Consider the following 12,029-nt stretch of genomic DNA (forward strand, 5'->3'; position numbering starts at 1 on the left):
GCGTGTTGTCTGTGCTCTGATTCCTGACACAGGGTTGTAAAAGAGATGTCTACTCAGGAGATAATAAACTCATGAATAATAATACACAATAATATCACACTTTTAAAACCTCGTCCCGTTTTTATTTTTCATTTCTCTGAATGCATATTCTGGTGGAAAATGTTGTTGCCGTCAGCAGGTGTAATAGCTGCTAATGAGATCATGATAATTGCTGTGTTTTATCAGCACTAGCGATACAAAGCTTACATCTGTAAAATATTGAAGCCTTTTTTAAGTCTATGTTGATGGATTAAATACAACGCAGCCTTCAAAAACTCCTGTTAAATCAGCCAGCCACGAGCTATGAATATCAGACTTTATTTAATTCAGCAAAAACTAGTTCTTTTTTAAAATAAAAAATACTAAAAATTAAAATAAATACTTAAAAAAATCTCATGAGTTAAATATTTGTTATAAAAATGCATCGCAGAAAATACAGCCGTGTAACAGTGGGTGGGAAATGTCTGTCTGTTTATTGAAACAATTTAGTATCCCGGTTATTGTAAAGGAATCAACTAACTGAACATTATATGCGCTAATTTCGAAAATAAAGCCTTTTATGTATATATATTTTTTCATTTAAATGCTCTGCAAATGTTAGATATGATGTTCATAAATATTTTGAGTTGTATCATTTTCATATCGAAGCTCTTTAAAACGTATCTGTCAAAATGCTGTTTCTAGGTAGTAGCATAAACCCGGCGGTTCTAGTGTTAATTATTGAGCAAAATGTTAGATCTTGTTTAGAGATTTAAGATTTAGTTAAGTTCACAAAATCCAGATTTATTTGTGAACAGCTAAATCTTGATTCTCAAAATAAATATTTAATAAGAAAATATATATTTTTTAAAAAAATAAAGATTTAACATTTAAATGTTGAAAAATTGCTAAATATTTTAAGATTTATAAAATATATCTGAATGTACACACACTGCTGCCCTATATATATATATATATATATATATATATATATATATATATATATATATATATATATATATATATATTAACAACATTTATAAATCTCGGGGGAAAATACAAGATTTAAGTTAAATCTGGAAAAAAACGCTTTTTTTAAACATGGCACCCCATACTTGCTGCAATAAAAGTCACATTCTTAGTTCGGGCCAGTAAAGGCATTCCGTGTGTTTTCTTTTGAACCCTTATTTTGTTGAGGTTAGCTGTGAAACTAAAGGGTTAGGCTCATACATTTACCCATTAGGGGTCTGCCCGTATGTAACACCTCAAACTCTTTGGTTTCAGTATTGCATTTATTACATAGAGCCCTGTGTGTTGTTCGGTGTTGCTGTACAATGCTTGACTCGGCTGCCCTCTTCAGGACAGATTGTGCACATGTATAGTTCTGGCTGAACGGTACAGACTTTATTCACGGCAGACTCAAAATGAGGCTTGGTGCAGGTAGCAGCTTCCGGTATTAATTGTGTTTTGTGTGTGGATTTTAAAACCTATGTTATGTCTGGGGGTTAGTGGATTGTGAGCTTGGTTTACAGCATTATAGTTCTTTACGGTTTTACGGTGCTGGCATTTTCATATATCTACCTCAAGTATATTTAATAAATATACTTGCAAAAATAACCCACATGTTGTTTATCATTAAGCTTGTTCTCCAATGCGGTCACTGCCACGTTTTTTTTTTTTTTTTTTTTTAATTTAGTCGTTGCCAATTATTTTCTGTCAATTTGGAATGGCCAATTATTTTTAGGTTCAGCTCACCGCTACCACCCCTGCGCTGACCCGGGACGGAGAAGACGAGCACACATTGTCCTCCAAAGCGTGTGCCATCAGCTGACCGCTTTTTTTCACTCTGCAGACTCACCGTGCAGCCACCCAAGAGCTACAGCGTCAGAGGACAACCCAGCTCTGGGTAGCTTACAGGCAAACCCGCAGGCGCCCGGCCAGGCTACAGGGGTCGCTGGTGCGCAGTGAGCCGAGGACACCCTGGCCGACCTAACACTCCCTCCCCCAGGGAGGCGCTCGGCCAATTGAGCGCCGCCACCTGGGAGCTCCCGTCCTCGGTCGGCAAAGGAATAGCTTGGACTCGAACGTCTAGACTATAGGGCACATCCAGTATTCCACACGCCTTTACTGTATCCGCCACTCGGGAGCCCGCTCGCCATGTTATTATTTTCTGAATATCGCAGTCCACAGTAACTGCAATGTAACTAATAGTATCTGAACATGTAAACAGCAAGTTTGTTCCAGCAGTATAATACATATATGCTACATGGATAGAATCAGTATTCTGTAAAGTACAGTATATAGTATGTCTCTTGTTAAGTGTTACTGTAATATACATTTCATTTAACTGTCACACACTACAATGTGAACCTGATAACTGCCTTGATTTTTACCAAATATCACAAAGTTTATTTTCTTATTCAATCCCAACCTCAGGTTGTGTGATTATGAGGACCCTCTCTCTCTATAAGCACTATAATCTTTAAATTCCTGTCCTCTTACTGTGTGATTATGAGGACCCTCTCTATAAGCACTATAATCTATCACTCCCTGTCCTCTTACTGTGTAATTATGAGGACCCTCTCTATAAGCACTATAATCTATCACTCCCTGTCCTCTTACTGTGTAATTATGAGGACCCTCTCTATAAGCACTATAATCCTTCACTTCCTGCCCTCTTACTGTGTGATTATGAGGACCCTCTCTATAAGCACTATAATCTTTCACTTCCTGTCCTCTTACTGTGTGATTATGAGGACCCTCTCTGCCTGCACTAGTTTTCATGAGAGGTAATGACTGCAGATACAGGAATACATGATTATATTTGATCATTGTTGACAGCCACTTATATCAATAGAAATATTACATTAAAGTACTTCTGAATTTGCATTTAGGTAATTGATATACTTATATATTGTGTTCATTATAAACTGAATAATACAGGAAGGATTTAGTGGAACTGCTCCTTAACCTCAGCTCCAGCTCCATGTGACCCAGCTCCAGCATCCCCGGCTCAGCTCCACTCCGGCTCAGGAGCTCATCCCAGAAAGCTGGCAAGTATCACTCTGACTATCAAACACTGGAGCCGCACGCTGTCCAGGGTTCAAACCCGGAGGAGCAGTCAGAGTCCCCCGGTAATTCCAGTGACGAGGCTGCGCTGTAACAGCCACTATAATCTTGAAGGCATTAATGCACAGCAAAGCAAAACGTGTTACTATTTATTGAATCAAAACAAGAAACAAAAACATCGCATTTCGACGCATAGGGTCGATTGCAGCGTAGCAAAGTTAGTCCACTTGATGCATCTAACTAGTGGATTAAGCAGGTTTAGTCCACTTGCTTGGACTAAAGTTAGTATACTTGTTAATCCCAATTGCAGCGTACCAGAAGACAATCACCACAGGTGGATCATCCGCTAAATCAGACTAAACCAGATCCAAATCGGACCAGAGATGATCCTGTTCAGGTGGACTAACTTAGTACTATGAAGTATAAGACTAACGTAGTACGCTTGGGCGTCCTGAGTTTACACAGCACAGTTTAAAACAAAGACAGCTCTATTATTTTCTGAAATGACGTCTGAATTATTAAAATTAAAGTGAGGCCTTTTGAAGCATTTTGTTCAGTAAGGTTCGCTCGCCGATGCCGAGTCGTATGAAGCGCTTCATGCAAGGTACTGTAGACCTGCATAACCCAGTGTCTCAAGTGAAAGGCATCGCTAACATGTAACAGAATACAGAACTATTTACAATATTTAAAGTTATTATATAAAATTGACACTTGCACTGTGTACATTATATCATTACCTTGTATCGTCGCAATTATACATTTTCTAGGTAGACTGACAATGTAGCCTGTAATTTAAATTTGCGGCACCTTTTTCCTTTATTTCTCATTTATTATGGTTGAGGAACAATATATTCTGAAGAGACTGCTTTTGTTTTATTCATAAAACTATTGCAAAAACTGTAATAGAATACACACAATACTCCTATATATAAATAGCAATAATTTAAAAAAAATGCACGTTTGATGTATTCAATTTAACAGACTGAAACTTCACATGTATAATTCGTATTATAAAAACAACACATTTAAGTCGCCCTGGATAAGAGCGTCTGCTAAAAAATAACAAATAATAAATACATAACAACAATTTAGAGCTTAACGTTCAGCACTAGTGTACCGGCGAGTTAAAATTCAAGCATGATCCGCTAGTGTGGAAAAAGACAAGTACAATTAGGCCTATCGATATAGATTATTATTATGTATTTTAAATGTGTCTGCCCGAATCACACCTAATGTATCCTTATAAAAACGCTTTTATCATTAACAGGCCTATATGTCTTACTGTATTTGCTTTTTCATATTTCTGACTTTTTTGACGGTGCTTTCAATATCCTCAATGTTTCTAAGCAAATGTTTGTAGTGACGATGTACAAGATGTCTGAGTTTGTCTTTACAACTTAAATTGTGAATTTCCATCCGCACTTACAAAGGCTTATGGGTTAGTCCTCCTTGTCTGGCTACTGTAAGTTGTTCCACTTGTTCAGACTAGCTAAACCACTTGCTGTTTGATACGCTGCAATCATGACTAACTTAGTACAGAGCTTCAGGACTTGCTAGACCTCTTTTAAGTCCACTTGATGCGGACTGATTCACAGGTATGCGTCTACATCATATCTTATATGGGTTGGATCGTGTCAAAGACATTTCCAGAAATGAAGACACCCAAATGGCCTAACAATATATTATGAGGTAAGTTTATCATCATCATCATCATCATCATCATTATTATTATTACATTTATTTATTATTCTGAGTTCTTGAGAGCGTACTTGCTTGCTTATTTATTTATCTCTAGGCTTTAAGAAATATAATACCAGAAAGCTCAGAGAGTTTGGTCCAATGTTGTGTCAGAAGAATTTGAAATGTTATAAGCCTCGTTCGTGTTCAATTGGCTTTTAGAGAAACGCTCTGATTTACCATTTCAAACCCACAAACTTCCTGTCGCCGAATGATTGCTAGTCTTCCAGTAAAGCGTGTTTCATCTTAACTGTAGAACAACACATTGCTGTTATTGTAAAGAAATGGCAACTGCAGGTTTCGACCCGGACACCGGTGAGTTGTGTATTTTTATTGTGTTTTTAATAAAATACGAGGCGGTAGAATTTGTCAAAATATTAACAATTAAAAAGCAGAACACGATTCTGAGGGGAAGTTAAAAGTTTGCTTTCGTTTTCAGTAGACGGGCCATCATTACCCTCAAACTCTTCCTTCTCAAACCCCGCTCTGCTTTCTGCATTACCCTCAACCTCTCCCTTCTCAAACCCCGCTCTGCTTTCTGCATTACCCTCAACCTCTCCCTTCTCAAACCCCGCTCTGCTTTCTGCATTACCCTCAACCTCTCCCTTCTCAAACCCCGCTCTGCTTTCTGCATTACCCTCAACCTCTCCCTTCTCAAACCCCGCTCTGCTTTCTGCATTACCCTAAACCTCTCCCTTTTCAAACCCCGCTCTGCTTTCTGAATGTCATCATTACCCTAAACCTCTCCCTTTTCAAACCCCGCTCTGCTTGCTGAATGTCATCAGTACCCTCAGCCTCTGCCTTCTCAAACACCGCTCTGCTTGCTGAATGTCATCAGTACCCTCAACCTTTGCCTTCTCAAACCCCGCTCTGCTTTCTGAATGTTATCATTACCCTCAACCTCTCCCTTCTCAAACCCCGCTCTGCTTTCTGAATGGCTCATTTTTGGTAGCATTCCCCTTGAGTTTTAATTCACTTCATTTGTGGTCGGTACGATGTTTCAGGACGATACTCTAAACCTTCTATTTGCAAATAGATTAGGAGAGACAGGCATCAAAAGGTTGGTTGAGGGTTTGGGGTTGAGAGCATGTTCTTGCTGAAGAGACAAACCATAAACACATAAGTGCTACATATTCTGGGGATTTGTAGCACTTATGTGTTTATGTATTCATGTGCTCCGTGTTTTTTGATTGAATTCACTTATTTAATTACCTTCCAAGCAAAGATATGCTGACTCTGCAGCTTCACATAGACCCCCCAGTGTTGGTAATAACAATAGACTCATCTATACAGAAAACTTGTCTAATTCTTCTCATATTGTCAGCTAGCAGTTATAGCTGACAACCAATATTTGTTCTTGTGATTAGTTGACTGCAATCTTGAAGGCATTCATGCAGAGCAAAGCTTTTTCCATGCAGGCACTTTATCTATTCATGTCTCTGCAGAGTTTTTTTTTAAATGGTTCACAGCAATGACATTAAACCCCGTATACTTTGCTCGACGAGGGTCCTAGAGACGAGGTTGATCGCACACTCAGAAATCTCTTATTATTTTGTTTTAAAAACGTGTTATTATTTACTGAAACAAAACGAGAAACAAACACAACGCGTTTCGACATCATCGTAAAGGAATTAAATTATCTATATATGGGTTGGATCGTGTCAAAAGCATTTCTAAAAATGAAGACTTTCAAATTGTATAATATAATCTGAAGTGAGTTTGTTGATAATAATAATAATAATAATAATAATAATAATATTTATTAATTATATATGTTATTAATGTTACATTTATTTATTATTCTGAGTTCTTGAGAGCACACCTAACAGTTGCGTTCTTACTTGCTTATTTATTTATCTCTAGGCTGTAGAAAATTAAATATGCACCGGAATGTTTAGATAGTTTGGTACAATTTGTGTCAGAAATATTTATATAAGCCTCCTTCGAGTTAAACTATATATTTTTAAAGAACCCACAAACTTCCTGTCACTAAATGATTTCTATAGTCTTCCTGTAAAGCCTGTTGCAATATCTTAACTGGAGAAGGACACATACATGACCGTTATTTTGAAGAGATAGCTACTGCAGGTTTACACCCGGACACCAGTGAGTTGTGTATTTTGATTGTGTTTTTAATAAAATGCGAGGGCGGTATAATATGTCGAAATATAAACAATTAAAAAGCAGAACACGGTTCTGAGGGGGGATAGGGGTGGTGGTGAGGAAGTCTGTGCGCGCATTATTGTGAGTTGTAATCGAGAGGAACGGTTTACAGCACGGATAGTTTACGTGTTTTCAGGTTAATGGCGCAGCAAAAGTAAATCAGACAAAAGCACCATTTCACTTGTAATTTGTAGTTTCCAACACTCTTAAGTGAAATGTAGAAAACAAGTTTAAAATGTATTGATATTTTAAAATTGACTTGTGGCACGCATACATATATATATATATATATATATATATATATATATATATATATATATATATATATATATATATATACATATATATACATATACACTACCGGTCAAAAGTTTTAGAACACCCCCATTTTTCCAGTTTTTATTGAAATTTAAGCAGTTCAAGTCCAGTGAATAACCTGAAATGGTACAAAGGTAAGCGGTAAACTGACAGAGGTTAAAAAAAAAAGTTTAGGTTACCAAAAACTGAAAAATAATGTACATTTCAGAGTTATACAAAAAGGCCTTTTTCAGGGAACAAGTAATGGGTTAACAACTTACAGCTGTTCTGCAGCAATGGAAGTAAATTAAGCCTTGAAAGTTGATGCTAATAATTCCTACAGGTGTCCCAACTTTTGTTGATTACTTACAAGCCCTCTGCCTGTATAAAAGCAGTGTTGGAACAGACTGTGTTACTACACCCTCTTAAGCATTATTTGGACAGTATTGTAGTGCAGGAAGTAGTATATTGCTCTCATAATGGCGAGAAAAAGGCAATTAACAAAGAAAGACAGACAGACTATTATAACCCTTAAAAGTGTAGGTCTTTCCTTTAGAGAAATTGTAAAGAAAGCCAAGGTGTCAGTGAGTACAGTTTCCTACGCCATCAAAAGGCACTTGGAAACTGGAGGAAACTCCGACAGGAAGAGGTCTGGCAGACCCAAAGCCACAACAGAATCAGAAGACAAGTTTCTGAGAGTCAACAGCTTGCGTGATAGACGGCTCACAGGACAACAGCTTCAAGCACAGCTTAACACTGGTCGAAGTAAGCAAGTCTCAGTTTCAACTGTGAAGAGAAGACTTCGAGCTGCAGGTTTGACAGGTCGAGTGGCAGTAAGAAAGCCATTGCTAAGATGGCAAAATAAGAAAAAGAGGCTTGTCTGGGCCATGAAGCACCGCCAGTGGACTACTGAAGACTGGAAGAAGGTCTTATGGACCGATGAATCAAAATTTGAAATCTTCGGTTCATCACGCAGGGTTTTTGTACGCCATCGAGTAGGCGAAAGGATGGTTCCTCGGTGTGTGACACCAACTGTCAAACATGGTGGAGGAAGCGTGATGGTCTGGGGCTCTTTTGCTGGATCCAGAGTCGGCGACTTGCACAGAGTGACTGGCACCCTGAACCAAAACTGCTACCAGAGCATTTTGCAGCACCATGCAATACCCTCTGGTATATGCCTAGTTGGTCAGGGGTTCATCCTACAGCAAGATAATGACCCAAAACATACCTCCAGGCTATGTCAGAACTACCTTAGAAGAAAAGAACAAGACGGTAGGCTTCAAATCATGGAATGGCCAGCACAGTCTCCAGACTTAAACCACATCGAGCTGGTTTGGGATGAACTGGACAGAAAGGTGAAAGCAAAGCAACCTACAAGTGCAACACATTTGTGGGAACTTCTGCAACAGTGTTGGGAAGAACTTTCCGAACAATATTTGATTTCCATTGTAGAAAGAATGCCACGAGTGTGTTCGGCTGTTATATCTGCAAAAGGTGGCTACATTGATGAGTCAAAAATTTAGATTAAATTTTGTTAAACAAAACGATTCCATGATTTCTTTTTTATCTCCAATTGTTTATTTGTTCTATGCTTTAATTTCAGAGTACATTGAGACATTAAACTGCGTAAATTTCAATAAAAACTGGAAAAATGGAGGTGTTCTAAAACTTTTGACCGGTAGTGTATATATATATATATATATATATATATATATATATATATATATATATATATATATATATATATATATATATATATATAACACACACAGTACTGTGCAAAAGATTTAGGCAGGTGTGAAAAAATGCTGTAAAGTAAGAATGCTTTCAAAAATTTCCAGAGCGCCATTTTTCTGCACCCCAGTTCCTGTGTTTTCGTGCATAGTTGAGTCGCTTGGCCTTGTTTCCACGTCGGAGGTATGGCTTTTTGGCCGCAAGTCTTCCATGAAGGCCACTTCTGACCAGACTTCTCCGGACAGTAGATGGGTGTACCAGGGTCCCACTGTTTTCTGCCAATTCTGAGCTGATGGCACTGCTGGACATCTTCCGATTGCGAAGGGAAGTAAGCATGATGTATCTTTCATCTGCTGCAGTAAGTTTCCTTGGCCAACCACTGCGTCTACAGTCCTCAACGTTGCCTGTTTCTTTGTGCTTCTTCAAAAGAGCTTGGACCGCACATCTGGAAACCCCTGTCTGCCTTGAAATTTCTGCCTGGGAGAGACCTTGCTGATGCAGTATAACTACCTTGTGTCTTGTTGCTGTGCTCAGTCTTGCCATGGTGTATGACTTTTGATAGTAAACTGTCTTCAGCAGCCTCACCTTGTTAGCTGAGTTTGGCTGTTCCTCACCCAGTTTTATTCCTCCTACACAGCTGTTTCTGTTTCAGTTAATGATTGTGTTTCAACCTACACATTGAATTGATGATCATTAGCACCTGTTTGGTATAATTGTTTAATCATACACCTGACTATATGCCTACAAAATCCCTGACTTTGTGCAAGTGTACCAAGAAGAATTGATGCTGTTTTGAAGGCAAAGGGTGGTCACACCAAATATGGATTTGATTTAGATTTTTCTTCTGTTCACTCACTTTGCATTTAGTTAATTTATAAATATAATCTATTAACATGTCTATTTTTGAAAGCATTCTTACTTTACAGCATTTTTTCACACCTGCCTAAAACTTTTGCACAGTACTGTATATATATATATATATATATATATATATATATATATATATATATATATATATATATATATATATATATATATATAATGCAGACCCCAGGCACTTTTATCCACTCATATGTATATTACAGTACATCTGACAATTAACTTGTTTTGTCAACATGGAAATATACTGGGGAACGCACTTATTGTGACGTCTATATCATTTATATTAAATTATTTATTTCTGTTTTATTTTATTATTTATTTCCATCTATTGAACCCAACGATGTACAGTAAGATACACACACAATTATATATATATATATATACATACATAAGTCTTACATAAGACTTGCATTTTTTATTACTCTGTTACTAGTGATTCTGAATACTAAGTTTCATTTATTGAGTCCAAGCTATACCTTTGCCGACTGAGGACGGGAGCTTCCAGGGGGCGGCGCTCAATTGGCCGAGCGCCTCCCTGGGGGATTGAGTGTTAGGTCGGCCAGGGTGTCCTGGCTCACCGCGCACCAGCGACCCCTGTAGTCTGGCCGGGCGCCTGCGGGCTTGCCTGTAAGCTGTCTGAGAGCTGCATTGTCCTCCGACGCTGTAGCTCTTGGGTGGCTGCATGGTGAGTCTGCAGTGTGAAAAAAAGCGGTCCGCTAACTGCACAGTCTTCGAAGGACAATCTGTGTTCGTCTTTGCTCCCCAGAGTCAGCGCTGGGGTGGTAGCGGTGAGCTGAGCTTAAAAAATAACTGGCCATTCTAAATTGGGAGAAAATAATAAAAATAATTGGCTACTATTAAATTTATAAAAAAAAAGAAAAAAAAGTTGGACTATGCAAATATAATGGAAACAAAATTAAATACATTGTACAATAGTAATGATTACATCTAGTGAGAGATTACATACATTCTTGTGCAAAAATGTGACCTCAACCATTTACTGTATACTCCTTCCCACTAGGAAACATTTACACTGGCCATAAAATCAATCAATCAATCAATCAATCTTTATTTTATATAGCGCCTTTCATAGTGGACCACCATCACAAAGCACTTTACAAGATAGTGAGGAACAATGCATAATAGATTAAGTACAGCAAAAAACAATGCAAAATAATACATTAAATACAAGGCTAGGATGTGAAAATTCTAAAATATTGTGGATGCGTATGTCATAAAAGGGTTAACTGCAAGAGTGATAGAATGACACAAGTTAATTGTATCAATCCCTGTGACCTTCTTAATGCCTAGATCCATACATTGTTATAGTTGATACTTCTAACAATCTATAGGCATTCCTGATATTGATAGAATGCCACAGGTTAAATGTATCAACCTGTGCCATCTAATAACTGTCTAGATCAGGGGTCTCCAGTTCTGGTCATGGAGGGCTGCTGTCCCTCCTGGTTTTTGTTCCAACTGTACCCTAAATTACTTAATTTGACCAATTAAGCTTCCAGTAAGCACTTAATTGATCCAATTAAGTAATTTAGGGTACAGTTGGAACAAAAACCAGGAAGGACAGCGGCCCTCCACGACCAGGATTGGAGACCTCTGATAGCAGATTCATTGCTCCATATCACCAGATTTATATTGCACCCTTTTGAATTCAAACACATAATGAATCCCCCTATTGTTTCTTGCTAATACTGCATGTTTTATGTGCTTCTTCAGGCTGAATGTATGCATTTTATGAAACAAGCGGTGTGTATTATACATCATCCTTACAGTGAGTGTAAGGGATCAGTTTTGTTCAAGCAATGTATGGCTCGAAACACGTTTCATCATCGTCAGATATCCGTGACATAATTAAGAAATGGAGACGGTTAAACAATGTTAATTACAGCTTTAAAGGCAGGTAGAAAGTAGCAAGCCTAATTATAAACAATCTGTCTTGCATTTTGTGATTACCCACAGCTGAGTATGAGATAAGAAAGTGCTAAATAATAATAAAATAAATAAAAAAAACAACAACAATAAACTTGCTGTACCCTCTACCAGCATCCCAAAGTGGGTACTGATAAGCAATGGAATGTTCATTTTTCATTCAAATGGAGGGTCTGGAAACT

The sequence above is a fragment of the Acipenser ruthenus genome, chromosome 52 (assembly GCF_902713425.1).
Source record: "Acipenser ruthenus chromosome 52, fAciRut3.2 maternal haplotype, whole genome shotgun sequence".
Lineage (NCBI taxonomy): Eukaryota > Metazoa > Chordata > Actinopteri > Acipenseriformes > Acipenseridae > Acipenser > Acipenser ruthenus.